Genomic DNA, 27881 nt, shown 5'->3' with positions numbered 1-27881 from the left:
GAGATGCGTGAAATACTGCCGCGTCATGAATGTTATTTCAAATTATTACTTCTTTGCTACTAACTCTAGTCGCAACACATTTTGGAGACAATTATTACATACGACGCTGAATGTACCTATGAAATTATACCATTGTAATATACATAGTTCATGACCACTTCGTTGTAGAAACAGCTTTATTCGGTTGATGAGATATGTGTCTGACCTGTCTCTGTTCATGGTGTAGCTTAACTCTGTAGTACGTATTTGCAAAACCTTGACATGGTTTATTTGATATTCTGAATTAAACTGTTTTGCCTGTCTGGACAATTTAGGACAATTTAAATATGGGCTCAGGTAATCAGAAATTAGTCATAAACAAAATAAATACTGAATCTTGCAATTCTGACTTACCTCTATCGAAGTGGTTAACACAAGTTTCTGTCCTGTAGCCGGCGCTCTGACATCATTTAACTTCTCAGCAAACAACTGACCAAACCATTTCCACTACTTTCTTGTCACGTAACTTTCCACAACGAACACCAGCTGCTACACTGTGATTACCATCGTTCTCTCTCCACTGCTCCACTCACACTAACAATGCTCACATTGGGCTCTGAAGTGATGTGTATCACGTAGTGGATATACACATGACGTGGACGTCACAGGTGTGGTTATGTACATACTCGTACATTCGCTTCAAATCGTATTCACTCGTCTGGAGCACTTTTATTTTCCCCATCCTGTAGAACTGGAATAATTATGCACTGGCACAATGGCTAGCACCCAGCTAGTCATGTGCATAAATAGTTCAACAATAGGTTCTGATGGGTAGTCTGTTGTTATCGTTGTGGTGTTCAGACCGATGACTGGTTTGATGCTGCTCTCCACGTTACTCTATCCTCTTCGAGCTTCTTCATCTGGAAATAACTACTGCAACTTATATCTTTTTGAATATGCTTACTGTATTCATCTCTTCGTCTTCCTGTACGATTTTCACTCCCCACACTTCTCTCCGGTGCTAAATTGGCGATCCCTTGATGTCTCAGGATGTGTCCTATATAAAGACTTTTGGTAAATTTGTTCCACTAATTTATTGTCTCCCTTATATTCAGGACCGCCTCATTTGTTACATTCCTCAGCAGCATCACATTTCGAAATCTTCTATAAACTATTTACGATCTAAACTATATATCCATGTTCCACTTACATACATGGCTACACTCCAGACCAAGGACGTAACCAGAGTGTGGGTCGAGGATGTCCCGACCCCGCCTCCTATCACCTAAGTGAAATTACACACGACTTGGTTGAAGTTCAGTGAAACTGAAAGGTATTTTCCTTCTCAGTCATACGACAAAAAAGGGGTACGCACTGTCAACCGTCAAGAAGGACATCGATAGAATTAAATTATGAAGATATCGATAGCACCGTCACCTGTTGCTGATGCGTACTTCAATCAAGACCAACTACTGCAAATTGCTGGCTTTAGTGGAGTTCAGGTGTAGTTTAGTTAATCAGTTCGTTTCTTATTTGCAGTGCTTCCGTTTTTTTTGCTTTTGTTTCATGTGCTGTTGTTGTAGTTTCTCATTATGGACATGTCTGTAACAAGAAAGAAGAAGCAAACCAATTTTGATTCGTCCATTAACGTTACGATAAGTTAAAATATGTTTATGGTGCTACTGTAATAGTTTAGTCACCTATCTGTAGCAGTTTAATTTTAGCACTGGAGTCGTTACTTGGGGACTGGTAGAACGTTGGGCTTGTAATACTTCACAATTTCGAAAACAGCGGAGCGGTAAAGATAAGTACAAGTAACACTAAATCAAAATCAGCGCGTAGAAACCCTCCTGAAATTGCCTGCTTCACCCAAAAATCGTGTTGATCAAACGTGGTGATTGCATTTCTTAAAAAAAATTGCTCAAAATTCTATCTTATTCAGGCAAAAGCGCAAAATATCGCCCAGTCTCGTCACCCGGCCGGTATTTAGTTATGGAGACGAGTTCCGATATGGAACGACGGGGAGGAGTTTGTAGAGAACGGAAGAGGTATACACTGACAGCACGTTCTGCACTTCGTTTGTTTCTAAACGATTTTTTTTTTAGCAGTTTATCAGAAGTCGTCTTCGCTGACCGCGGACTCTACCGCCTCTAACTCCCCCCCCCCCCCCCCTTTCGTCATTCGTCCATAATCTATTTAAGCTCTTGTAACACAACAACAGCGAAGAGTTTTCAAACGTTCTATGATTATCTTGAAACAGCTCTTGGAACACTACAACAACGAAGCGTTTTCAAACGTTCTATGAATATTTTCAAACGGTAATGTCCTTACGTTGTGGGAACAGCTATACAAAAAATTATTTCTTCTTTAATTTTCTAAGAAAACTTACCTTGGTTTGGGGAACAGTTATTGGTATATCGGGCAAGTAGTATTTAGTTTTAATGTCGGTTTGGGCAAAATTCTGAAAATACGCGTACTTCAGCGTTATTTACGTTGAAGGGCAGCTAACTATAGTCATTTTATACTATGTACTTAAATGTGTGTCACCTGTGAAGCAGCATTATCCCATATCCTTAAATTTTATTGCAAGAAAGATGTTCTACTGTGAAATGTCTTATTCATAACATCCTCCAAACAATGCGTCCAACTGTCACAATTGACGACTCTACCTTATTTGTAAATAAACGTCATGTAACTAAAAACGTGTATTTCACATCACAGAGGAGTTTATTAACATCGAAGTCTGTATAAATATATTATCATAGATAAACGCCGACTTATCTGTAACGTCGAATAGGTTACAAGTCTATTTGAAATTTATACGTGAAGTAATGTTAATATTCCAGAAATGTAGCTCATAATATTCCGTTTTGCTTCATAAATAATTTTTTTTTTCCCAAGGTGACTGCCGAAATAACAATGTAGAAAGAAGTTCTTAGTCACTTAATGAAATCGAAAAATTTATGAAACGATCCATAGTTTGAATCTGAATTGAGCAACTTGGGATGCTTTGATGCGCTGAAGGAATTCTGACTTCTTTCAGTTAAATCGGTACCTTTAAATATAACCTCGTAGTATTAGAAAGGTAACTATTGTCAAGAGAGGGTTGAGCACTCTGACATTACAAGTTATTCAGGGTAACGGTAAGATTATTCTACTTCGTGACAGTGAACCTACTGAGCTGTGTTTTGTTACCAAAGATGAGATACATTATAATACAGTTTTAATTTTTAATTGGTTTGACAATAAAGGATTATATACTATTGAGAATATAATTATACTCACTTCAGAAAAGTTTTTCGTGCTTCATTCTGTAGACCAAAAACTTTTTGTATGAAGACCTCTGCAGAGGAAACTATGCACTTAAGATTTAAAGAAATGAATAAGTATGTTTACAGTATAAATGAAAACAGGAAATTTTTTGTGGTCCTCTTTTCAACAAATCGGACTTCCCAGCCAGTTTTGACAAAATCCTGGCTACGTCCCTGTCCAGACAAACACTTTCAGGAAAGGCTTCCTAACACTGAAATCTATATTCGATGACGTTAATAAATTTCTCTTCTACAGAAATACTCTTTCTGCCACTGCCTGTCTACATTTTATATCCTCTCTATTTCGGCCAGACGTAGTTATTTTGCTGCCCATATAGTAAACCTCATTTTTTACTTTAAATGTCCTGTTTCCTATGCTAATTCCCTTAGAATCACCTGAATCATTTCGACTAGATACCGTTATCCTAATTACGTTTTTTTGATGTCTATCTTATATCTTCCTTCCAAGACACCCTACATTCCGTTCAATTGTTCTCCCAACGCCTTTGCTGTCTCTGATAGAGGCCGAGCGGTTCTAGGCGCTACAGTCTGGAACCGCGCGACCGTTCCAATCGCAGGTTCGAATCCTGCTTCGGGCATGGATGTGTGTGATGTCCTTAGGTTAGTTAAGTTTAAGTAGTTCTAGGTTCTAGGGGACTGATGACCACAGCAGTTAAGTCCCATAGTGCACAGAGCCATTTTTCTCTGGTAGACTTACAATGACATCGGCAAACCCGAAAGTTTTTCTTTCTTATCCCTGAGCTTTAACTCGTACTCCAAAATTTTCCTTGGTTTCCTTCACCACTTGTTCAATGTACAGATTGAATCACATGGTGGGTAGGCTACAACACTAACTTCCCTGGAAGCCATTACTTTTCGTTCATGCCCCTCGACAATTTATAGCCGCCATCTGGTTTCTGTATGAGTAGTAAACAGCATAACCGCCGCTACATTCAGAATTTCAAAGAGAGTATTCCACTCAACATTGTCAAAAGCTTCCTCTAAACCTAAAAATGCTATAAAAGTAGGTTTTCTGTTTTTTAACCTGTCTTCTAACTCGTCAGGTTAGTATCGCCTCGCGTGTTCCTACATTTCTCCTGAATCCAAACTAATTTTCCCCAAGGTCGGCATCTGCGAAGTTTTCCATCCTTCTGTAGAGATTTCTTGTCAGTATTTTGCAACCTTGACTTGTTAAACTGATATCTCTGTAATTTTTACAGCTGTCAGCAACTGCTTTTTTTGGATCTGGAACTATTACATTCTTCTTAAAAGTCTGAGGCTTCTTCGCCCATTTCATACATGTTGCTCACCTCTTGGAAATGTTTTGTCATGACTGTCTCTCCCAATGTTACATTAGTTCTGACGGAATATCTTCTATTTCTGTGGCCTTTTTTCGAGGTAGACATTTCAGGTATCTGTCTAATTATTCTTACAGCATCGCAACTCTCATCTCTTCTTCGCCTGCATCCTCTTCATTTTCTATATTTCCTTCATCTCCCTTGTATGGACCGTCCATGTATTCTGTCTGTCACAACATCCTTGCACGCTGTGTGGTTATTTAGAGAGTACATAAGCGAGGAAAAGATGCTGTTAAAGAACGGGAATTCAGAAATTAATATATTATTAATATGAAAGAGAAAAATAAGGTGTAACTTTGTTGCTGTAGATGCGGCGTCAATTGCTAACAGTAGATTTTAACGCAGAAATCGTGTACAGACACAAAAGATTTATAAATCTGTCACTTCCAGTCAATGTCTATTCAGAGTATGTCAATCCGTGGCCTATATGGAGGTTTATAAATATTATTCAAAGGTATCAGTGCATTAGTGTTACACCCGCTGCTTGAGCTGCGGCGAGGGGATGCTTGTATTTCATTGGCAGCGACGTAATCGTTTGTGGCATCGCCCTCGTTTGCGGTGATAGCGGATGTAAGAAATGCGGCGATGCAACTGACAGCGCGCGTAATTGAAAGTGCGGCCAACCTGGTAACTACGAGTAACGCACCATCCACCTTCCTGCTTTCCCTTCGTTTCTTAGGATTGGTTTTCCATCAGAGCCCTTGACATTCAGACTACAACTTCCCTTTTCCCCAAAGATCTCTTTAATTGCCCTGTACGTGGTATCCGTCTGTCACCTATTGAAATTTCCTTTTAAATCTTTACACTTGTTCTCTAGCCTTTTCGCTTAGCCGTTTTGCACTTTCTGTCGATGTGATTTATTAAAGATTTGTATTCGATTTCTTCTGCTTCTTTCCTGCCTTTTTTATGCTTTCTCCTTACATTAGTTAAATTCAGTATCTCTTGTTACCCAAGGATTTCTACAAGGCCCTGTCTTTTTACCTATTTGATCCTCTGCTGCCTGAACCATTTCATTTTTTAAAGGTACCCATTCGTCTTATACTGTATTCATTACCACTGTCATAGTCAACCGTTGTCTAATGCTGCTTCTGAAACTCTCTGCAGTCTTTGATTCTTTCAATTATATAGATCCCATCTCCTCAATTTGCTACCATTTTTCAAGTTCTCCATTTATAATCAACAGTTCACAACCAACCAAGTGCGATCAGTGTCCACTTTTGCCCCTGGAAAAGTCCTACAACTTAAAAATTGGGCCTAACTCTCTGTCTTTCTATCATATAATCAATGTGAAACCTTCCGTTGTCTCTATATCTCTTCTGCGTACACAAACTTTTTTTATCGTTCTTTCCAGCAAGCAATTTCCTCTTTCATTCCGTTCCCTGAGCCTATATTCACTTAATACGTCTACATCTACATCTACGAGGGTGAGCCAAATGAAAACCTTAAATTTTTTTAATATTATTTATTGTGCAGAAGTGGTACAAAGCTGTATCGCTTTTCAACATAATCTCCCCCACGCTCACTGAAAGTCCTCCACCGCTTACAAAGTGCATATATTCCTTTAGAAATAAATTATTTTGGTCGTCCGCGCAACCACTCATGCACCGCGTGGCGTACCTCTACATCAGAATGGAACCTCTTTCCTCCCATTGCGTCTTTGAGTGGTCCAAATATATGGAAATCACTTGGGTCAAGGTCCGGTGAGTATAGTGGATGAGGAAGACATTCAAAATGCAGGTCTTTAATTGTTGCAACTGTTATACAGGCAGTGTGGGGCCTTGCATTCTCATGTTGCAAAAGGACACCTGCTGACAGCAATCCACGTCGCTTTGATTTGATTGCAGGCGACGGATGATTTTTTAGGAGATCTGTGTATGATGCACTGGTGACTGTGGTCCCTCTAGACACATAATGCTCCTTTTTCGTCCCAAAAGAGAGTCAGCATAACCTTCCCTGCTGATGGGTCTATTCAAAACTTCTTTGGTTTTGGGGATGAGGAATGGCGCCACTCTTTGCTCGCTCTCTTCGTTTCGGGTTAGTGGAAGTGAACCCAGGTTTCGTCCCCAGTAACGATTCTTGCAAGGAAGCCATCACCTTCTTATACAAAGCGCCGAAGAAGTTCTTCACAAACATTAACACGTCCTTCTCTGATTTCAGGTGTCAGCTGCCGTGGCAGCCATCTTGAAGGCACTTTGTGAAACTGGAGCACATCATGCACAATGTGGTGTGCTGATTCATGACTAAAGTGTAAACATGCTGCAATGTCATTCAGTGCCACTCGGCGGTTTTCCTTCACTATGGCTTCAACTGCTACAATGTTTTGTGGAGTCACAACTCGTGACTGACCTGGACGAGGAGCACCTTCCACTGAAGTCACACCATTTGCGAACTTCCTACCCAATTCGTAGACTTGCTGCTGTGACAAACATGCATCACCGTACTGAACCTTCATTCGTCGATGAATTTCAATAGGTTTCACACATTCACTACGCAAAAAACCGAATAACAGAACGCTGTTCTTCCCTGGTGCAAGTCGCAAGTCGCAAGTTTTTATACTGATACTGCGACGGTATGTGTGCATCTGCACTCTGCTGCCACCTACAGGCCATTCTGTACGCTGTTTGTAGCACGCTTACCAACTTACAGGATAACGGAGCGAAATTTCTAATTGTTATTGCAAATTTGAGGTTTTCATTTGACTAACCCCCGTACATGGATACTCTGCAAATCACATTTAAGTGCCTGGCAGAGGGTTCAGAATTCTCCATTATTCCAATCGCGTATAGCGCGCCGAAAGAAGGAACACTTACATCTTTCCGTACGAACTCTGATTTCGCGTGTTTTCTCTTGGTGATCGTTTCTCCCTACGTAGGTCGGTGACAATAAAATATTATCGCATTCGGAGGAGAAACCGGGTGATTGGAATTTCGTGAGAAGGTTCCGTCGCAACGAGAAACGCCTTTCTTTTAATGAGGTCCAGCCCAAATCCTGTATGTCCAGCCCAAATCCTGTATCATTTCAGTGACTCTCTCTCCATATTTCGTGATAATACTAAACGTGCTGCCCTTCTCTGAACTGTTTGGATGTACTCCGTCAGTCTTATCTGGTAAGTATCCCACACCTCGCAGCACTGTTCTAAAAGTGGACGGACAAGCGTAGTGTAGGCAGTCTCTTTAGAAGATCTGTCACATTTTCTAAGTGTCCAGCCAATAAAACGCAGTCTTTGGCTAGCCTTCCCCACAACATTTTTTGTGTGTTCCTTCCGATTTAAGTTGTTCGTAATCGTAATTCCTTGGTATTTGATTGAATTCACGGCTTTTAGATTTGACTGGTTTATCGTGTAACTGAAGTTTAACAAATACCTTTTAGCGTTCATGTGGATGACCTCTGATTTTTCGTTATTTACAGTCAACTGACAATATTCGCAGCATTCTGATATCGTTTCTAAATTGTTTTGCAATTTATTTTGATCTGCTGATGACTTTATTAGTCGATAAAAAGCATCGTCATCTGCAAACAACCTAAGACGGCTGCTCAGATTGTCTCCAAATCGTCCATATAGATAAGGAACAGCAAAGGCCTTATTACCTTGGGGGACTCTAGAAATCACTTCTGTTTTACTCGATGACTTTTCGTCAATTTCTACGAACTGTGACCTCTCTGGCAGGAAGTCACAAATCCAGTAACATAACTGAGACGATATTCCATAAGCACGCAATTTCACTACAAGCAGCTTGTGACGGTACAGTGTCAAAAGCCTTCCGGAAATCTAGAAATACGGAATCGATCTGGAATCCCTTGTCAATAGCACTCAGAAATTCAAGCGAATGAAGGGCAGTAGTGTTTCACAAGAATGATGTTTTCTAAACCCATGTTGGCAATATGTGAATAGACCGTTTTCTTCGAGTTAATTCGTTATGTTCGAACACAATATACGTTCCAGAATCCTGCTGCATATCGACGTTGATTATATGAGCCTGTAACTAAGTGGGTTACTCCTACTACATCCGTGAATATAGGTGCGACCTGCGCAACTTTCCAGTCTTTGGGTACGGATCTTTCAGCGAGCGAATGGTTGTATATGATTGTTAAGTATGAAGTTTCTCTTGTTTTCCTACTATTGCTCCCCAGTCTCCCGTCACAAACGAATTTTCAGGTCCTTTAACTACCTCAACAATGTCTTATCTCGTACATTTGTTCATCTGCGGAGCTAGTTAGCATATGACCTTGTACTACTGTGTGTGTCTTGGCTACGACAATGCAGTCACTCTGCTGTTCATAGTTGCTTACTCGCATGCCTATTCCCCGCATTCCTATTTTCTTATTCGTCATTAAACCCATTTATGCATTAACCCTATTTGATTTTGTATTCATAACCCTTTATTTACCTGACTAGAAGTTTTGTTCTTCACGACACCGAACTTCACTAACTCCCGCTATATCTAACTTCAACCTGTGTATTTCCCTATTCACATTTTCTAACCAACCTGTCGGAGTAAAGAACTAACATTCGACGTACCAATCTGTAGAATGCCAGTGTTGTATCTCCCGATGACGACATTCTCAAGAGCAGTCCCAGCTCTGAGATCCGAATGTGTATTTCTTGAACTTCAGAAATATTTTATCCAAGAGGAAGCCATCACTATTTAACCATAAATGCCATGCATGTTCTCGGGCAATATTACGGCTGTAGTTTCAGCTTGCGTTAGTCCGACCCGTAGCGTAGCGGTAGCGGTACCGCCTACCAAGCAAAAGTGCCCAGGTTCGATTTCCATTTTCATCAGTATTTTCATCATCACTGACACGCAAGTCGCCGAAGTGGCGTTAATTAAGAAGACTTGCAATACGGCGGCCAAATCCCGAAGGGGACGTCCATGCCAATAAATGCCATACCAACATTTCATTTCATTTCCTCTTGCGTTCAGCCTTTTGCAGTACGAGCACAGTAAGGCCGTTTGATCCTCTAAGCGTTCCTCTTCTACCCACTGAGGTATGAAACCCTAAAAATCACGTTAGAAGATCTTGCTCCAATTTGATGAAATTCCGAAATAAATGTGACATTTAAAGTAATACGTGCGCGTTATTGCAATTACAGAAGTTTTGAAAAATGTCTGTTGCGTAACCAACTTGGTCCTCTCATTTCTGTGATAGGTCAGGAACTTAACTAGGTCAGTAACTTAGCTCATCAAACCCCAGTCTACACATGGAACTAGAATGAGATTTTCACTCTGCAGTGGAGTGTTTGCGCTTATGCGAAACTTCCTGGCAGATTAAAACTGTGTGCCGTACCGAAAGTCGAACTCCGGACCTTTTCTCCTCTCGGGCAAGTGCTCTGTCGACGTTTTTCCTTTTTTGTATTGTGTTGGTCATTTTCTTTGTATTTGGTCGTAGCGAATGTCACAAGACCTGCTGAAGTTCGTCGTGCCGCGTGGGATTAGCTGAGCGGTCTTGGGCGCTGCAGTAATGGTCTGTACGGTTGGTCCCGGCGGAGGTTAGAGTCCTCTCTCGGGCATGGGTGTGTGTGTGTGTTTGTCCTTAGGATAATTTAGGTTAAGTAGTGTGTTAGCTGAGGGACTGATGACCTTAGCAGTTAAGTCCCATAAGATTTCGCACACATTTTTTTTGAAGGTCGTTGTTGATCCGTTCGCCCAGTTTCTTTTTATTACTTTTACTTATTTTTTATTACAGAGACCAGCCAGCTCGCTGATCGAACACGCTGATCGCACCGGCTACTGAGGAAGCCAACCACGACTAACAACCTGTCTTCACAGCAGGTATGAGACGAGGTACTGGCAGAAGTAAAGCTGTGAGGAAGGGACGTGAGTCGTGCTTGGGTAGCTCAGTTGATAGGCAAAGGTCCCGAGTTGGAGTCTTGGTCTGGCACACAGTTTCAATGTTCCAGGAAGTTTCATTCACATGGAACTGTTTGCTATCACTGCCGCATCCAGAGAAGTAATGCTAAACTTCAGGAATTCCTGACCGTGTAGCTGAAGCGGTGCCGACCCAATGTACACTCTGCAGTGATGGAAATGGAAAAGAGCGTTTGGCGTCATTGGCCGGGAGGCCCCTTACGCAGGTACCGCCTCCTTGATGCAGGGCTTATTACATTCAACGCCACACTGGGCGACCTGCACGCCGGATGGGGATGAAATGATGATGAACACAACACAACACCCAGTCCTTGAGCAGAGAAAATGTCCGACCCACCCGGGAATCTGACCCAGGCCCGTAGGACGGCAATCCGTCACGCTGACCACTCAGCTATCGGAGCGGACCCTCTGCAGTGATCACTGTGGTCGATAGCTTGAGCGGTACAAGTAGCGGAGCGCTCAGTATTTGTTACAGACGGTACTACATACTGAGACTACCACCCATAGATGATGGGTACGGATTTCGTGTGAGGGTTGTTGGTCACTCCATATTACAGGCTTTTTCGCACAGTCTGTGACATTCGGGTAACTTCCTGTGTTTAAGCAATACCAACACACCTGTGTGGGCCTTCTACCCAGGGCTTGAGTTCCGCCTGCCGTTCCAACCTCTACTAGTGTAGGCAATAGTTCATTACGCGGTTCTGATAATAAAGACACTCCACCACCTTTCGTGCAATAAGCGTAAACAATTATTTACGAGTTATACATGACAATGTCAGTCTCCTTTATATATTCATCTATACGATGTACAACCCATCACATGGTACCTAATTGTGTTTGTACATCACGGCAAAGTATGTGGATGGGTGCTTGTAAGGTGCGAAATTATAGCCACCTTGCAACCCTATTACGGGAGAAGACGGTTAATGCCTTCATCGAATAATGTTTATGGTTGTCTACGGAACCTTGATTGTACCCAAGCGTGCACCTCTTCTAAGCGGCCATGAATTTCTTTCTTCAGGGCTCCAAAACTGTGGAAGACGTATGGGGAGGGCTCGGGACTGTATGAAGGATGTGTAATGCCTTCCCAGGAAAACGTCTGCAGCGTATTCAAACCAACCTTGGCAACATGTTGTCAGCCCCATGTGGAGGCTCTTGGAGTTCCGAACAAAGACATTCGTAGCAGTGCATTTGTTTCGGACGACGTGGGACACAACTGGGTACAGTCTCGATTCCGTAGGCAGCCGCAAACATTCTTCCATGAAGCCATTAACCGTCCTGTCTCGCGGTGTGATAAATATTATATCGACTACTTTTTCCCTTCTGTTTCGTATTCGTGTGATTGTCCCTTATTTGAGTAGCGTCACACCACGCCTTAACACGGGAAGCACTGTAGTGGTAGAAAATGATATAGATCAGACTTCCTCGCGAATCAGGCAATCTATTTGCGGAAAGCGTACCGGAATCCCTATGGTAGTTGGGGCAGATGCAGGCAGAAAAATACAACGAGCGACTAATTGATCAAATTTCAGTTAGTTTACAAGAAAAATTATAAATTATGCACACAAACCTTCCCTGTAAATCAGTCCGCCTGTTAGTGAAAGACATAATCACAGCTGCTGCAGTAGTTTCTACTATTGACTTTCGGACACAGAAAAACTCGGTGGAGACTGAGATCGTAAGATATGTAGAAAATATACTGCCAGATAAAAATGTGAACACTCTCAAGGACAAGGTCTTTATATTGACAATGTGAAATGACAGGTAGCTCACCTCTGTAGGAGTATGTGATAAATTAAACCCAAATTAATCACACACGTCAGAGTAAAGGGTGACCGTAGAGCCACATCAAGAAGAAGTACATCTCTCTTTAACGGACACCATGGAACGTATGCTCGCATGCAAACGATCATTAAAGTGCCATTTTAGCATTCTCCGATATGTTGTCCCATTTTACAATTCGCTAACGATTCTTCCGTATATGTTCAACTGGCGAGGGATCTGGTGAAGACAGCTGTTGCACAACACCAAGAACACGTTCCGCAGCAGCAACCGTAAGACGTGCATTGTCCTGCTGAAAAGGCACATTACTTTCCTGACGCAGAAATGACAGTAGCACAGTGTTAAAAGACTGCGCAACCTAGTGGTCACTGCTTACTGTGGTGTGCAGAAACACCAAATGTGACCACGAACGGTAACAAGGCTGACCCCTCACCACCACGAAACCGAGGCTGGGTTCTGTGTATCTGAGCGAATGCCCTCTGGAGTAGGACAGCTAACCAGATCTATGCCGTCAATGTGTACATCCATCACCAGCATACAAGCAGAACTTGTTCTCACAAATAAAGAGAGCAGAGTGCTATTGCACCCTCCAGTCAACGCTTTCGCGACACCAGGGTGGCCATGATTGGTGGCGTCTTGGTGTCATTGATAGCCTGGCCAGAGGCACTTTCGACCTAAATTATGCTAAAAGAAGATGGTTGTAAATAAATCTAGATAACATAGCTGGTGAGGAATGTGCTCAGATGTCGTGCCTGCATGAAGTTCCGTTGACCACCACTGTACGCGCGATCTATGGGTGCAGTTGTACGACACAAACAGCCGGAATCTTGTCTATAGATGTCGGAGTGTTCCGCAGACCACTGACGAAGGCATGACACGCCATCGATACATGGTGCCCAATATGCACAGCAGTCCGATGGTACGTCCATCCAGCTTCCCCCTGTCCCACAACGGGGCCCAGTTAAAATGGCTCAAGCTATTCAACAAGAGTACATACTCAGCTGTGGAGAATAGTTGTACCCTAGAATGACTGCTGTAAACAGAGTTCACCTCTACGCTTAGCAGCCGGCCGCGGAGGTCTAGCGGTTCTGGCGCTCAATCCGGAGCCGCGCCACCGCTACGGTCGCAGGCTCAAATCCTGCCTCGGGCATGGATGTGTGTGATGTCCTTAGGTTAGTTAGGTTTAAGTAGTTCTAAGTTCTAGGGGACTGATAACCAATGATGTTAAGTCCCATAGTGCTCAGAGCCATTTCTACGCTTAGCAGAGTTACTGTCTGAAGAGTCAAAACAGAGGGTGGGTAGATAAACCTCATAACCGCCATCTGTTCGCCGATGACCATGAAAAGTGAATCACTAAAAGTAAAACACCTCAGTAAGCACACACTCTACCCTGATGCCTGCGAACGTATTACTTGAGGGTGTTTCATTTTGTAATTTGTTTTCGGGACAGTTTATATATATTTATTCTGATCGAGATTAGCTGCATCTGGATATCCGATGCCAGTATACTTTACTGCTTCCCTTACCCAATACCATCTATTCCGTAGCAGAGTAGTTTGTAGCTCCCATCATTGCCACTGCAAACGTCAATTAAATATGGAACCGATAACAAAGCTAATTCAGGATGTTTCAAAAATACTTTTACAAACTGCAACGTCTGGTTCCTTAAACGAAAATAAGGAAAAAAAATTCGTGCAAACATAGTCCGAAAATCCAGAGTTTCTAGATTCAACCAAACAGCGTCACTTATCTATGCATCCGTTTGACTCGTTGTATCCCTGTCAGGGAAACATTTACATTTGTCATTTGCCAGTCTTCTAATGTGTGCATCTACTGCAGGCTGTGTGTTATCTGAAAGTTCTCCGTTCAAATATTGTAGGATATTCATTTCGTGAACGGGCAGACTTGATTTTTCTGTGCAGCCGTGCGAATGGTTATCAGCACGAGGTAGCACAGCTGTATCAGGCCGAACACAGCCGAGTCATCTAACCTTTGATACTAAGTATCGTGACGTCGTCGTGACTGTGTTTGTAACACCACAGACAGTTCATCTAGGAAGACCACATGTTACTCGTACGCCTGGCCATGAAGAGCATGTTCTAAAGGCTGCCTAAAAAGAGCAAGACAAGTACCCCTGAAACATCTCTAAGTTCTACTTCACGAGCTACTCATGTATCAGCGTCATCTACAAAGTATGCTGGACCTTTCGAGCGCCGATGACACACGTCGTGAGAACTATTGCCGATGGATGGTTGCGTAAACTGCCTCTTCAGTTTGATATAGAGACCAGTCAACTTTTGGAAAAGATGGAATAACAGATCTCGCCAACCAACACATGTGGGCCAATAGCAATTCTCGTGCTTCACTACAGGGTATTCATAAGCAACAGTTGAAAATAAATGTGTGTAGGTGGCTCTCGTACGGCTATACGTTCTCCCCGAACGTTGTACAGATGTTGACCATAGGGACATTATTCAAACACCCTCCAAGACCTAGCAAGGTATGTGGGAGCTCCAGCAAATTTCAGTGTCAGTATTCGACATCTATTGGCTGGTATCTACCATGACCAATGGATAGCTAGAGGAGGACCGGTTTTATGATCGGGACGTTCGTCCAACCTTGCTCCTTTGGATTATTATACGGTGTGATCCACTGATCATGACCGGGCCAAATATCTCACGAAATAAGCGTCAAATGAAAAAACTACGAAGAACGAAACTTGTCTAGCTTGAAGGGGGAAACCAGATGGCGCTATGCTTGGCCCGTTAGATGGCGCTGCCATAAGTCAAACGGATATCCACTGCGATATTTTAAATACGAACTCCCATTTTTATTACATATTCGTGTAGTACGTAAGGAAATATGAATGTTTTACTTGGGTCTCTTTTTTCGGTTTGTGACAGATTGCGCTGTAATAGTCACAAATATACGGCTCATAATTTTAGACGAACAGTTGGTAACAGGTAGGTTTTTTAAATTAAAATGCAGAAAGTAGGTACGTTTGAACATTTTATTACGGTTGTTCCAGTGTGGTGCATGTACCTATGTGAACTTATCACTTCTGAGAACGCATGCTGTTACAGCTTGATTACCTGTAAATACCACATTAATGCAATAAATGCTCAAATGATGTCCGTCAACCTCAATCCATTTGGCAATACGTGTAACGACTTTCCTCTCAACAGCGATTAGTTCACTTTCCGCAATGTTCTCACATGCATTGACAGTTCACCGACGTATGTTGTCAGGCGTTGTCGATGGATCACGATAGCAAATATACTTCAACTTTCCCCACAGAAAGAAAAACGGGGACGTCATATCCGGCGAACGTGTGGGCCGTGGTATGGTGCTTCGACGACAAATCCACCTGTCATGAAATATGCTATTCAATACCGCTTCAACCCTACGCGAGCTATGTGCCAGACATCAATCATATTGGAAGTTTATCGTCATTCTGTCATGCAGTGAATTATCTTGTAGTAGCATTGGTACAACATTACGTAAGGAATCAGCATACATTGCACCATTTAGATTGCCATCGATAAAATGAGGGCCAATTATCCTTCCTCCCATAATTCATCACCATACATTAACGCGTCAAGGTCTCTGATGTTCCACTTGCCGCAGCCATCGTGGATTTTCCGTTGCCCAATAGCGCATATTGTGCCGGTTTACGTTACCGCTGTTGTTGAATGACGCTTCGTCGCTAAATAGAACGAGGGCAAAAAATCTATTGTCGTCCTGTAATTTCTCTTGTGCCCAGTGGCAGAACTGTACACGACGTTCAAAGTCGTCGCCCTGCTATTCCTGGTGCGTATAGATATGGTACGGGTGCAATCGGTATTGATGTAGCATTCTCAACATCAACGTTTTTGAGATTGCCGATTCTCGAGCAATCTGTATGCTGCTGATGTGCGGATTATCCGCACTGGCGGAATGTTACGTAATACCACGAGCTTATACGTTTGTGACTACTACAGCGCCATCCATCACACAGCGGAAAAAGTGGTCCAACTAAAACATTCATATTTTTTTTACGTACTGCACGAATATTAAATAAAAAATGGGGGTTCCTATTTAAAAAACGCAATTGATATGCGTTTGACCTATGGTAGTGCCATCTAGCGGGCAAGCATAGCGCCATCTGGATTCCCCCTTGAAGCTAGACGAGTTTCGTTCTTTGCAGTTTTTTCGTTTGATGCTTATTTCGTGAGATATTTGGCCCGGTCACTATCAATGGACCACCCTGTATATGAGGCAGACGGGATAGGCTACTGTAAACAATTGGCCTATGCAGCGGAAACTCTTCATTGATGTGTCATGGATGCCTGCGAAACCATACATTCGAATCGATTGTGGTGTATTTGACAGACTGGAACAGTACGTGATTCGACGCGTGCAAGCCTGTTTAGAAGGAAGAGAAGGATATTTCGAGGAATTGTTAAGAGTTTATGTGTTGATGAACTCCAATCACCTTAACTGAAAAGATTGATTAACAACTCTAAATCGAGACATTTCCGACAATACCTATATACGGAGTTTTTTTTGTGCGTGTTTTAATATTAGGAACTTGTCCGCATAATTTCTTAAAGTATTTTTGAAACACCCTGCTAATACGTTTATCATTACTATAATTATATACATAAAATCTTTAAATCCATCTGTGGCATGAATCAGAAAACCAATGTTTAATAATATTAGTTGAAAACAGTCTGGGTTGCAATTTTACTTTTTTTTATTCATCAACTACGCGTTTCACCTTATTTACGCATCTTTATGTTGATCTTAATTTGATATTTCTTAGGATGATCCTTTTGACAGTGTAGCTAAAGGGCATCGTCGAGTACATCAGGCCAACATCGCCTTGGAGTCACGTCCATCAAATTAAGATCAACCTGAAGATGCGTAAATAAGGTGAAACGCATATTTGATTAATAAAAACACTAAAACTTAAACGAAGACTGTTTTCAACTAATACATAAAATCTTCCACGTGAAAGTTTCTTACGAAAAACTTTCGGCTGACCTGACAGTAGCTTACACATACAGACGGAAAAAAATCTATATTATGCATTCGAGTCGCCTCCTAAACTCGTATTACAATCTGTGATTTTTCTAGGAAATGTGTACTTAATAGTGCCAACGTTGTGTTGTTATATTTCCGACCTAACAGAGGACTTTTTATTTCGGGCTACACACAATCCAGCTGGTAGGCTGCTTACTTCACCAGAACTGCAGACAGGCGAGCGGACCGTTTGCTCCACGCTGCCTGTCGCCAGCCACCTCTATTACCCACGCCGCCCCCCCCCCCCCCCCCCCCCGCCTCTCGGAGCGGCGAGTGTTCTTCGACTTTGCAGCGGGGCGCCATCCCGAGGGACGGATCGCGGACGATCAGTCTCTCGCAGAAATGGGACGCGCCGATCCCGGATGGGCCGCCGTGCTCCCCGTTACGATCGGCGATTCTTTATCGGCTCAGCTCCCACCTCTCCTGCGATGCCAGCTGGAGTTGCCACCTGCGACAGGCGATGCGAAAACTTTCGCAAGAGTCAAGCACGATCCCGATTTTTTTTGCATAAATAAATTCGCTAATAAAATCAATGTAACTTGAGACACACATCTTTATACATAGGCTACTGGCCATTACATTTGCTACACCGAGAAGAAATGCAGATGATAAACGGGTATTCGTTGGACAAATATGTTATACTAGAACGGACAGGTGATTACATTTTCAAGCAGTTTGGGAGCATAGATCCTGAGAAATCAGAACCCAGAACAACCACGTCTGGCCGTAATAAAGGCCTTGATACGCCTGGGCATTGAGTCAAACAGAGCTTGGATGGCATACGCCATCCAAGCTTCCCATGCAGCTTCAACACGATACCACTGTTCATCAAGAGTAGTGACTGGCTTATTGTGACGAGCCAGTTGCTCGGCCACCATTGACCAGACATTTTCAGTTGGTGAGAGATCTGGAGAATGTGCTGGCCAGGGCAGCAGTCGAACGTTTTCTGTATCATGCTCAAATGTAGGGTTTCGCAGGGATCGAGTGAGGGGTAGAGCCACGGGTGGTAACACATCTGAAATATGACGTCCACTAGTCAAAGTGCCGTCAATGCGAGCAAGAGGTGACCGAGACGTGTAACCAATGGTAACGCATACCATCACGCCAGGTGACACGCCAGTATGGCGATGACGAATACACGCTTCCAATGTGCGTTCACTGAGATGTCGCCAAACACGGATGCGATCATCACGATGCTGTAAACAGAACCTCGATTCATCAAAAAAGTGACGTTTTGTCATTCCTGCACCCAGGTTCGTCGTCGAGTACACCATCACAGGCGCTCCTGTCTGCGATGCATCGTCAGCGGTAACTGCAGCCATGGTCTCCGAGGTGATAGTCCATGCTCCTGCAAACGTCGTCGAACTGTTCGTGCAGATGGTTGTTGTCTTGGAAACGTCCCCATCTGTTGACTCAGGGATCGAGACGTGGCTGCACGATCCGTTACAGTCATCCGGATAAAATGCCCCTCATCTCGACTGCTAGTGATACGAGGCCGCTGGGATCCAGTACCGGGTTCCGTATTACCCTCCTGAACCCACTGATTCAATATTCTGCTAACAGTCATTAGATCTCGACCATCGCGAGCAGCAATTTCGTGATACGATAAACTGCAATCGTGATAGGCTAAAATCCGACCTTTATCAAAGTCGGAAACGTGATGGTGCACGTTTCTCCTCCTTACACGAGGCATCACAACAACGTTTCACCAGGTATCGCCGGTTCACTGCTGTTTGTGTATGCGAAGTCGGTTGGAAACTGTTCTCATGTCAGCACGTTTTAGGTGTCGCCACCGGCGCCAAACTGGTATGAATGCTCTGAAAAGCTAATAATTTCCACATCACAACCTCTCCTTCCTGTCGGTAGCAAGTCACCTTCGTGGTGTAGCAATTTTAATGCCCAGTAGTGTATGTTTCCAAATACACTTAAAGTCTATCACTGTTCTGTTGTTTTGTTTACTAAAACTCAGTCCGTATCAGACATTCTGCAATCAATAACTTCCGTTGATACAGTTATCTTGTACTTGATAGTCAAAGGTACGGTGTCCCAGTATTCATTTTATCCTACGAGAGATCATGGCGCTACAAATGACAAATAAATACTTTGAATAGAGCCTGGGTATTATTGTTCAGAATATAGAAAAAAACACACTTTGCACTTGTATTGTCAGTGTTCTCACCATTCTAAAACAAAATTTTGAAAAATCTGAATCACTGACCTACCTATTTCCTTAAAATTATCCACGCGACAGTACTTCATTAGCCGAGGCTCGTTTTTCCATACACGTGTCTTGTAACGGCAGTCCCTTGATGACAAAAGACCCTAGATCACAATTACCATGTGCCTTATGTATAAAATTAAGTTTAGAACTATCTTTAATAACTCTGAACACCTATTTTCCATAAGTTTCAGTGGATCGGAAGAATTTTCCAGGAGCGTCATAGATTGCTGTTTCTTATATACTGAATGAGCCGGTTTGCAACGGGTGGAAGGGCTAGAAACATATACAAACTAAAATCAGTAAAAAATGAGGAAAACAATCGAACACAATGGTTTTGAATGAATCAAACGACATTATCTGGGCAGAGGATTTCGAAACTGAAATTGGATTTTGTGTAACTACAGCATTACAAGCGTTATCGATTTACCTTCGTCAGTGTTTTAATTAATTACTGATTATTAAAGCATCGTCTTTTAACTAAATCTAGTTAACAGACTCTTTGATCTCGTCCTGCAGTTGACATAGCTTAAGTGCCTCAAAAGTCTTTCCTAAAAAATTTGTCAAAATTAAGGTGAGCAGTGTATTCATAAGAGGCTACCTATGATCGCTCACTGCCCCTATTACACGCCACCCGTGGCGCTCGGGGGGCCACAGTACAGTTGCGACACCTGAGAATGAGCTTATGAGAGCCCGAAACCGGTCGTGATAATAAAAGAAATTTACAACTGAAGCTGATTTTCAACCTCTAGTAACATGCTCAGTTTCGGATGTCCTATCAGAATAAAGTAGAACATTTTTGTTTGTACTTGGAATTGAAGACGGTCACCATAGACCAAAATTTACAGACGAATATGAAATTTTGTTGTCTGTATGTCAAAAATAGTAGTCCTCGGATCACTGTGTATTTTTGCTGCGAGTATTTCGTAACTCGTCTGACAGGTTGCTTCCCTTAGATACTACTTATTAATCGATATTTGCAATACATTACTGTTCTCATTCGTTAGCAATGTTGTCCATTTTAGCTACTCGAGCGGTTCTAGGCGCTTCAATCCGGAACCGCACTGCTGCTACGGTCGCAGGTTGGAATCCTGCCTCGGGCATGGTTGTGTGTGATGCCCTTAGGTTAGTTAGGTTTAAGTAGTTCCAAGTCTAGGGGACAGATGCTGAGTCCCATAGTGCTTAGAGCCATTTGAACCATTTAGGTACTACTGTATTTACCTCTTACGATAGCTGTTTGTGATTATCTCTTTACTGCCCTAATCAACATTTGCTTTCTGATTTTTCAGAACAGTACTTGGTGCAAACTCTATATTACCTACGATCTGGAGCACCGTTGGTACCATTTGTCGGAGATGTAAAACTCACCGGTACTTGAAGACCATGCCACAGAATGTGACTGCTTCTCATTCTAGCTCCAGTACTTAATAATGATGCAGGGAGTTTTATTCCTACAAACTTCATCCGATGAAAAAAGTTACAATTAGCGAAGTGTAGCAAGCGTACAGATGTGAAACCTGAGTGTCGAATGAACTACCGGGAATGCAGTCGGGTGACGTCTTGAACAAAAGCCATTTCGACTGGTGCGCTACCTGTCGTTTTCAAGACACAGACACAACGAGAGAACGACGTGAACGGAAATTTAAAACCTGGTATACAGACCTCATACCCAACGATAAAACACACACACACACCCACACACACACACTGTAAACACTATTCCCGCCACATGACCTAAGAAAACCAACGTAAGAATAGTTCTACTCCTGTAATGTTTGAGCAGGAACAACATAGGATTCCACACAGAATTAAGGCAAAAACATCTGTCTCTGTTTATGTCACGTATCAATTTAACATCAACTGCTTCATTAATAAGATTATCCTTAGAGCTGGAAGTGCATGTCAGAACATCTGCTGTGTCATATTCCATAGGGTCACCAGTATTAAGGAAATATTCTGCAATACCAGATATGCTTGGCCCTTGTGTGAAGCTCATGTTCTATATACATGTCCTCCACGGTCCTCATAGTATCACCATTAGATAACATGCCGGAACTGCAAGGAATACATTAGACAATTGCCTAAAGCAAACCAAGACCATCCTTTACAGATGTCAACAGAGTACGCCCAGTTCAGTTGGAAACGCTACTGGTGTAAGGCAAGTGGGGGTAGACTTTGGTACCGCCTCGCTGTTGTCACCACTCAACCGATTCACGATTGGCGATCTGCGCGATGCTCAGCAGACCCATCTTCACTATAAACACTCCGACTGAAGGTGACTTCGAGGTGAGCTAACTCAGCCTAAATTTTGATAAATAATCAGCATTGGCGGCCGAAGACTTCCCGCATAAGAAGTCAGCTTCATTCTGCCAACGGCCTTGTCAAAGAGGGCGGAGGAGTGGATAAAGGTTCTGGGCACTCTCTTGTCCTAGGGGTGGGAAACTGCCCCTAAAGGCGGAAGAATCAGCAATGACCAACGACATGAGGATGCAGAAGGCAATGGAAATCAGTGCAATAAAGACACGTAGCGTATATCCGCAGGACATGTGGCCTGTAGTTGAAGAAGTGTCATGATGATCTCTCCATTGGCAAAAGATTCCGGAATAGTCCCCATTCGGATCTCCGGGAGGGGACTGCCAAGGGGGAGGTTACCATGAGAAAAAGATTGAATAATCATCGAAAGGAAAATGTTCTACGAGTCGGGGCGTGGAATGTCAGAAGCTTGAAGGTGGTAGGGAAAATAGAAAATCTGAAAAGGGGAATGCAAAAGCTCAAACTAGATATAGTAGGGGTAGGTGAAGTGAAGTGGAAGGAAGACGAGGATTTCTTGTCCGTTGAGTATCGGGTAATATCAACAACAGCAGAAAATGGTATAACAGGTGTAGCATTCGTTATGAATAGGAAGGTAGGGCAGAGGGTGTGTTGCTGTGAACAGTTCAGTGACCGGGTTCTTCTAATCAGAATTGACAGCAGACCAACACCGACAACGATAGTTCAGGTATACATGCCGACGTCGCAAGCTGAAGATGAACAGATTGAGAAAGTGTATGAGGATATTGAAAGGGTAATGCAATATGTAAAGGGGGACGAAAATCTAATAGTCATGGGCGACAGGATTGCAGTTGTAGGGGAAGGAGTAGAAGAAAAGGTTACAGGAGAATATGGGCTTGGGACGAGGCATGAAAGAGGAGAAATACTAATTGAGTTCTGTAACAAGTTTCAGCTAGTAATAGTGAATACCCTGTTCAAGAATCACAAGAGGACGAGGTATACTTAGAAAAGGCCGGGAGATATGGGAAGATTTCAATTAGATTACATCATGGCCAGACAGAGATTCCGAAATCAGATACTGCATAGTAAGGCGTACCCAGGAGCAGATATAGACTCAGATTACAATATACACTCCTGGAAATGGAAAAAAGAACACATTGACACCGGTGTGTCAGACCCACCATACTTGCTCCGGACACTGCGAGAGGGCTATACAAGCAATGATCACACGCACGGCACAGCGGACACACCAGGAACCGCGGTGTTGGCCGTCGAATGGCGCTAGCTGCGCAGCATTTGTGCACCGCCGCCGTCAGTGTCAGCCAGTTTGCGGTGGCATACGGAGCTCCATCGCGGTCTTTAACACTGGTAGCATGCAGCGACAGCGTGGACGTGAACCGTATGTGCAGTTGACGGACTTTGAGCGAGGGCGTATAGTGGGCATGCGGGAGGCCGGGTGGACGTACCGCCGAATTGCTCAACACGTGGGGCGTGAGGTATCCACAGTACATCGATGTTGTCGCCAGTGGTCGGCTGAAGGTGCACGTGCCTGTCGACCTGAGACCGGTCCGCAGCGACGCAAGGATGCACGCCAAGACTGTAGGATCCTACGCAGTGCCGTAGGGGACCGCACCGCCACTTCCCAGCAAATTAGGGACACTGTTGCTCCTAGGGTATCGGCGAGGACCATTCGCAACCATCTCCATGAAGCTGGGCTACGGTCCCGCACACCGTTAGGCCGTCTTCCGCTCACGACCCGACATCGTGCAGCCCGCCTCCAGTGGTGTCGCGACAGGCGTGAATGGAGGGACGAATGGAGACGTGTCGTCTTCAGCGATGAGAGTCGCTTCTGCCTTGGTGCCAATGATGGTCGTATGCGTGTTTGGCGCCGTGCAGGTGAGCACCACAATCAGGACTGCATACGACCAAGGCACACAGGGCCAACACCCGGCATCATGGTGTGGGGAGCGATCTCCTACACTGGCCGTACACCTCTGGTGATCGTCGAGGGGACACTGAATAGTGCACGGTACATCCAAACCGTCATCGAACCCATCGTTGTATCATTCCTAGACCGGCAAGGGAACTTGCTGTTTCAACAGGACAATGCACGTCCGCATGTATCCCGTGCCACCCAACGTGCTCTAGAAGGTGTAAGTCAACTAACCTGGCCAGAAAGATCTCCGGATCTGTCCCCCATTGAGCATGTTTGGGGCTGGATGAAGCGTCGTCTCACGCGGTCTGCACGTCCAGCACGAACGCTGGTCCAACTGAGGCGCCAGGTGGAAATGGCATGGCAAGCCGTTCCACAGGACTACATCCAGCATCTCTACGATCGTCTCCATGGGAGAATAGCAGCCTGCATTGCTGCGAAAGGTGGATATACACTGTACTAGTGGCGACATTGTGCATGCTCTGTTGCCTGTGTCTATGTGCCTGTGGTTCTGTCAGTGTGATCATGTGATGTATCTGACCCCAGGAATGTGTCAATAAAGTTTCCCCTTCCTGGGACAATGAATTCACGGTGTTCTTATTTCAATTTCCAGGAGTGTAGTAGTGATGAAGAGTAGGCTGAAGTTCAAGACATTAGTCAGGAAGAATCAATACGCAAAGAAGTGGGATACGGAAGTTCTAAGAAATGACGAGATACCTTTGAAGTTCTCCAACGCTATAGATACAGCAATAAGGAATAGCGCAGTAGGCAGCACAGTTGAAGAGGAATGGACATCTCTAGAAAGGGCCATAGCAGAAGTTGGGAAGGAAAACATAGGTACAAAGAAGATAGCCGCGAAGAAACCATGGGTAACAGAAGAAATACTTCAGTTGATTGATGAAAGGAGAAACATGTTCCGGGAAAATCAGGAATACAGAAATTCAAGTCGCTGAGGAATGAAATAAACAGGAAGTGCAGGGAAGCTAAGGCGAAATGGCTGCAGGAAAAATGTGAAGACATCGAAAAAGATATGATTGTCGGAAGGACAGACTCAGCATACAGGAAAGTCAAAACAACCTTTGGTGACATTAAAAGCAACGGTGGTATCATTAAGAGTGCAACGGGAAGTCCACTGTTAAATGCAGAGGAGAGAGCAGATAGGTGGAAAGAATACATTGAAAGCCTCTATGAGGGTGAAGATTTGTCTGATGTGATAGAAGATGAAACAGGAGTCGATTTAGAAGAGATTGGGGATCCAGTATTAGAATCGGAATTTAAAAGGGCTTTGGAGGACTTACGGTCAAATAAGGCAGAAGGGATAGATAACATTCCATCATAATTTCTAAAATCATTAGGGGAAGTAGCAACAAAACGACTATTCACGTTGGTGTGTAGAATATATGAGTCTGGCGACATACAATCTGACTTTCGGAAAAGCATCATCCACACAATTCCGAAGACGGCAAGAGCTGACAAGTGCGACAATTATCGCACAGTCAGCTTAACAGCTCATGCATCGAAGCTTCTTACAAGAATAATATACAGAAGAATGGAAAAGAAAATTGAGAATGCGCTAGGTGACGATCAGTTTGGCTTTAGGAAAAGTAAAGGCACGAGAGAGGCTATTCTGACGTTACTGCTAACAATGGAAGCAAGGCTAAAGAAAAATCAAGACACGTTCATAGGATTTGTCGACCTGGAAAAAGCGTTCGACAATATAAAATGGTGTAAGCTGTTCGAGATTCTGAAAAAAGTAGTGGTAAGCTATGGGGAGAGACGGGTCATATACAATATGTTCAACAACCAAGAGGGAATAATAAGAGCGGGCGATCAAGAACGAAGTGCTCATATTAAGAAGGGAGTAAGACAAGGCTGTAGCCTTTCGCCCCTACTCTTCAATCTGTACATCGAGGAAGCCATGATGGAAATAAAAGAAAGGTTCAGGAGTGGAATTAAAATACAAGGTGAAAGGATATCAATGATACGATTCGCTGATGACATTAGTATCCTGAGTGAAAGTGAAGAAGAATTAAATGATCTGCTGAACGGAATGAACAGTCTAATGAGTACACAGTATGGTTTGAGAGTAAATCCGAGAAAGACGAAGGTAATGAGAAGTAGTAGAATTGAAAACAGCGAGAAACTTAACATCAGGATTGATGGTCACGAAGTCTGAAGTTAAGGAATTCTGCTACCTAGGCAGGAAAATAACCAATGATGGACGGAGCAAGGAGGACATCAAACGCAGACTCGCTATGGCAAAAAAGGCATTTCTTCTCCAAGAGAAGTCTACTAATATCAAATGCCGGCCTTAATTTGAGGAAGAAATTTCTGAGGATGTACGACTGGAGTACAGCATTGTATGGTAGTGAAACATGGACTGTGGGAAAACCGGAACAGAAGAGAATAGAAGCATTTGAGATGTGGTGCTATAGACGAATGTTGAAAATTAGGTGGACTGATAAGGTAAGGAATGAGGAGGTTCTATGCAGAATCGGAGAGGAAAGGAATATGTGGAAAACACTGATAAGGAGAAGGGACAGGATGATAGGAGATCTGCTAAGACATGAGCGAATGACTTCCATGGTACTATAGGGAGCTGTAGAGGGCAAAAACTGTAGAGGAAGACAGAGATTGGAATACGTCAAGCAAATAATTCAGGACGTAGGTTGCAAGTGCTACTCTGAGATGAAGAGGTTGGCACAGGAGAGGAATTCGTGGCGGGCCGCAGCAAACCAGTCAGTAGACCGAGGACAAAAAAAAACAAAAAAAAAGTAAAGATAAAGAAAACTGAGAAGTTACTCTTACGTTATGTTTGGCATTAAAATTGAAAAAGACAATGGAGTAATGATTTGAAATTATGCAATTCAACTGTATGTTAGTACTGAACTTCGTTACGTGAACAATGACTTGAGTGACCTCAGCATAACTTCATGAAAGAAATTTAGAAAACAAGCTAGCACTTTTTACTTTGCCGTTACTTCTTTTGCAGATTGGATTTCGTATTATTGTCTGAACTACTGAGCGTTGTTTAGTGAATTTAAGAGAATTAAATACTATAATACGTACCAAACGAAACGGCCATGTGCTCCAAGCTATATGAGAAATAAATAAAACATCCGCACTTTGAATTTGTGCAATCCTATAGATTTTTTCCAGTGATTGATTCTCAATCTTTAAAAATTAAATTGCTGTACTTTAGTAATGTACTGAAGCCTCTGTTGTCCATCAGTTTATTGAAAGTAGACTGAGTCTAAAATTATTAAAAGAGGAAGTATTCATTAATATACTGGCCGTAACTATTAAATTTGTTTCTTATGGCAGTCAGCAGATAAGGAAAAAAAGGAACGAGGATCCTGCTTGGTAACAATGCCGAGGGGCCATGAGGACACAATCGCCCTGATTATTATTTAAATAAATTTTGTCAGTCAAACCACATTCAGCTGTGCTGCTGGATTAGCCGTTAATACTTTCTACCAACGAACAGTGTTTCTTCAATGTTGCGCGTACGACGAAACTCGGAGCCGACGACGAAACTGTGTGGCTGGAACTGCTGCTGTTGTTGAAGAAGGTAGCATCTTGTTGGGCCACGGCTAGCTACAGGAACGGGCAGTCGTAATTAATGCAGCCTCTTCCGCCCGTCCACTGTCCTTCCTCCTGCTACTAGACATCTGCCGGCGTGCGTACATGATGCCGCCGAAATGGTACTCTCTACTGCGAGAGCGTCAACACCACACTTCCGTTCACTTCAAGCGCTGGAAACAGTCTCTCCTCTCTCTCTGCGCGATCTGCGCAACTCCCTACCAAAGATTTTACATCGTACAACCGCTGCTATTATTGTTGTTAGTCGATGCAAATAACGTTCGATTCCCGGCGGGGTCAGGGATTTTCTCTGCCTCGTGATGACTGGGTGTTGCGTGATGTCCTCAGGTTAGTTAAGTTTAAGTAGTTCTAAGTTCTAGGGGACTGATGACCATAGATGTTAAGTCCCATAGTGCTCAGAGCAATTTGAACCATTTTTTATGCAAATAACAATTCCTTTGGCTTTTTCCCAGAGGTTATAAGTTTCACAACAAAACACAGTTAAATACAATG

The sequence above is a fragment of the Schistocerca gregaria genome, chromosome 6, assembly GCF_023897955.1.
Source record: "Schistocerca gregaria isolate iqSchGreg1 chromosome 6, iqSchGreg1.2, whole genome shotgun sequence".
Lineage (NCBI taxonomy): Eukaryota > Metazoa > Arthropoda > Insecta > Orthoptera > Acrididae > Schistocerca > Schistocerca gregaria.
The sequence above is the reverse complement of the archived record's forward strand: the minus strand, read 5'-3'. Positions refer to the sequence as shown.